The sequence below is a fragment of the Schistocerca nitens genome, chromosome 1 (genome assembly GCF_023898315.1).
Source record: "Schistocerca nitens isolate TAMUIC-IGC-003100 chromosome 1, iqSchNite1.1, whole genome shotgun sequence".
In the NCBI taxonomy this organism is placed as follows: Eukaryota; Metazoa; Arthropoda; class Insecta; order Orthoptera; family Acrididae; genus Schistocerca; species Schistocerca nitens.
In genome coordinates this window covers 863,441,650-863,445,544 of record NC_064614.1, presented here as the reverse complement: position 1 = coordinate 863,445,544, position 3,895 = coordinate 863,441,650, and positions in this window count along the sequence as shown.

The window sequence follows — 3,895 nt, the reverse complement described above, 5'->3', positions numbered from 1 at the left end:
ATACTTCAGTTGATCAATGAAAGAAGGAAGCAAAAATAAGGTTAAGGGATACTCAGCAATACAGAAATACAAGTCGCTGAGGAATGAAATAAATACGAAATGCACAGAAGGTAAGACGAAATGGCCGCAGGAAAAATGTGAAGAAATCTAAAAAGAAATGATTGCCGGAAGGACTGAAGCACCATACAAAAAAGTCAAAACAATCTTCTTTGACATTAAAAGAAAGGGTGGTAACATTAAGAGGGCAACGGGAATTCCACTTTTAAATTCATTGGACAGAATGGATAGGTAGAAAGAGTACATGGAAGACCTCTCTGATGAGGAGGAATCGATTTAGAAGATATAGGGGATCCAGTATTAGAATCAGAATTTAACAGAGCTTTGGAGGACTTAAGCTCAAATAAAGCAGCAGAATTTCGAAAAACACTGGGAGAAGTGGCAACAAAACGACTATTCACGTTTGTCTGTAGAATCTATGAGGCTAGCGATATGGTATCTGACTTTCGTAATTGTATCATCGATACAATGCCGAAGACTGCTAGAGCTGACAATTGCGAGAATTATTGCAAAGTCAGTGTAACAGCATTCAAGATGCTGACAAGAATAATAAACAGAAGAATGGAAAAGGAGACTGACGAAGCGCTAGATGACAACCAGTTTGGCTTTAGGAAAGGTAAAGACAATGTAGAGGGAATTTTGACGTTGCATTTGATAATGGAAACAAGATTAAAGAAAAATCAAGATACGTTCATAGGATTTGTCGACCTAAAAAAAGCGTTCGACAATGTAAAATGGTGCAAGATGTTCGAAATTCTGAGAAAAATAGGGGTAAGCTATAGGGAGAGATGGGTCATATGCGGTACATACAAGAACCAGGAGGGAATAATAAAAGTAGACGACCAAAAGCGAAGTGCTCGGATTAGAAAGGGTGTAATGCAGGAATGTAATCTTTCACCCCTACTGCACAATCTGTACGTCGAAGAAGCAATGCTGGAAATAAGAGAAAAAGTTCAGAAGTGGAATTAAAATTCAAGGTGAAATGATATCAATGATACGATTCGCTGAGTTAAAGTTAAGAAGAATTACATGATACCCTAATAAGTACAGAAAATGGATGGAGAGTAAATCGAAGAAAGACGAAAGTAATGAGAAGTAGCAGAAATGAGAACAGCGTGCAAATTAACATCAGGATTGATATTCACGAGATAGATGAAGTTAAGGAATTCTGCTACCCAGGCAGCAAAATGAACAACGACGGACGGAGCAACGAGGACACCAAAATCAGATTAAACCTGGCAAAAAGGGCATTTCTGGTCAAGGGAAGTCTACTAGTACCAAACACAGGCCTTAATTTGAGGAAGAAATTTCTGAGAATGTGCTTCTGTAGCCCAGTATTATATGGTAGTGAAACATGGACTGTGGGAAAACCGGAACAGAAGAGAATCGAAGCATTTGAGATGTGGTGCTACAGATGAATGTTGAAAATTAAGTGGACTGATAAGGTAAGGAATGAGGAGGTTCTGTGTAGAATCGAAGAAATATGTGTAAAACACTGACAAGCAGAAGGATGATAGAACATGTTAAGACGTGAAGGAATGACTTTCACGGTACTAGAGGGAGCTGTAGAGGGGACAAACTGTAGAAGAAAACAGATAGGAATACCCCCAGCAAATAATTGAGGATGTAGGTCGCAAGTGCTACTTTGAGATGAAGAGGTTAGCACGGGAGATGAACTCGTAGCGGACCGAATAGAACCAGTGAGAAGACCGAGGACCCAAAAAAGGAAAGAAATCCCATCGTGTGGCCGTAATGACGTTGGATACCTTTTCACATGAATCGCTACAGTACAAATGACAGCTCCGCCATTGCAATGCCCCTTTAATACCTTGCGTACGTGATACTACCGCCAATTGTACATGTGCATATCGCTATATAATGACTTTTGTCACCTCTCTGTACGTTCTTACGCACACTGTTTGGATGCTGAAGGAAGCTTCCCAACTCCGCCTCTTCGTGTGACCGGATAACGATTGTCTCGTCTACATACCGTAGCCAACAGCGGTGAGGAAGCTATGGCCATTTGTCAAAAGCTTCCATGATGCTGCCCGCAGGTCCTAAGGAGAGGGAGGAGAAATGCTGGCCAGATGAAGTACGTTTAATCATCACGACACTAGCCGCGGAAGCCTAAGTAGTTATACTAAAAAAGTGGATTATTTTGTAATTCTTCATAACTTTGAACTGTTTTTATGAACTTATTTTGTGTGCTTGAAGCGTAAGTTGCTAATTTTTGTGTTAGCAGAAGAGCCAACACCGAGTTTTAGCTCACGCAGGCTGGCGTGAGGAGGGAAGAACTATACTGACGTGAAGTCTGGAACATGACAAGGAATGAGAATTCAAAAAGCGGACGTAATTAGTTTGATACTTAACTTTAATCCATTAATGATGAACGTCGCTCTTGACGTTACATGATTCACAATATTATATGTTCAGAATACATTCTTGAAGACAGTACTTGTTGTTGTTGTGGTCTTCAGTCCTGAGACTGGTTTGATGCAGCTCTCCATGCTACTCTATCCTGTGCAAGCTTCTTCATCTCCCAGTACCTACTGCAACCTACATCCTTCTGAATCTGCTTAGTATATTGATCTCTTGGTCTCCCTCTACGATTTTTACCCTCCACGCTGCCCTCCAATGCTAAAGTTGTGATCCCTTGATGCCTCAAAACATGTCCTACCAACCGATCCCTTCTTTTAGTCAAGTTGTGCCACAAACTTCTCTTCTCCCCAATCCTATTCAATACCTCCTCATTAGTTACGTGATCTACCCACCTTATCTTCAGCATTCTTCTGTAGCACCACATTTCGAAAGCTTCTATTCTCTTCTTGTCCAAACTAGTTATCGTCCATGTCTCACTTCCATACATGGCTACACTCCATACAAATACTTTCAGAAACGACCTCCTGACACCTAAATCTATACTCGATGTTAACAAATTTCTCTTCTTGAGAAACGCTTTCCTTGCCATTGCCAGTCTACATTTTATATCCTCTCTACTTCGACCATCATCGGTTATTTTACTCCCTAAATAGCAAAACTCCTTTACTACTTTAAGTGTCTCATTTCCTAATCTAATTCCCTCAGCATCACCCGACTTAATTTGACTACATTCCATTATCCTCGTTTTGCTTTTGTTGATGTTCATCTTATATCCTCCTTTCAAGACATTGTCCATTCCGTTCAACTGCTCTTCCAAGTCCTTTGCTGTCTCTGACAGAATTACAATGTCATCGGCGAACCTCAAAGTTTTTACTTCTTCTCCATGAATTTTAATACCTACTCCGAACTTTTCTTTTGTTTCCTTTACTGCTTGCTCAATATACAGATTGAATAACATCGGGGAGAGGCTACAACCCTGTCTCACTCCTTTCCCAACCACTGCTTCCCTTTCATGCCCCTCTACTCTTATAACTGCCATCTGGTTTCTGTACAAATTGTAAATAGCCTTTCGCTCCCTGTATTTTACCCCTGCCACCTTCAGAATTTGAAAGAGAGTATTCCATTCAACATTGTCAAAAGTTTTCTCTAAGTCTACAAATGCTAGAAACGTAGGTTTGCCTTTTCTTAATCTTTCTTCCAAGACAAGTCGTAAGGTCAGTATTGCCTCACGTGTTCCAACATTTCTACGGAATCCAAATTGATCTTCCCCGAGGTCGGCTTCTACCAGTTTTTCCATTCGTCTGTAAAGAATTCGCGTTAGTATTTTGCAGCTGTGACTTATTAAACTGATAGTTCGGTAATTTTCACATCTGTCAACACCTGCTTTCTTTGGGATTGGAATTATTATATTCTTCTTGAAGTCTGAGGGTATTTCACCTGTCTCATACATCGTCCTCAC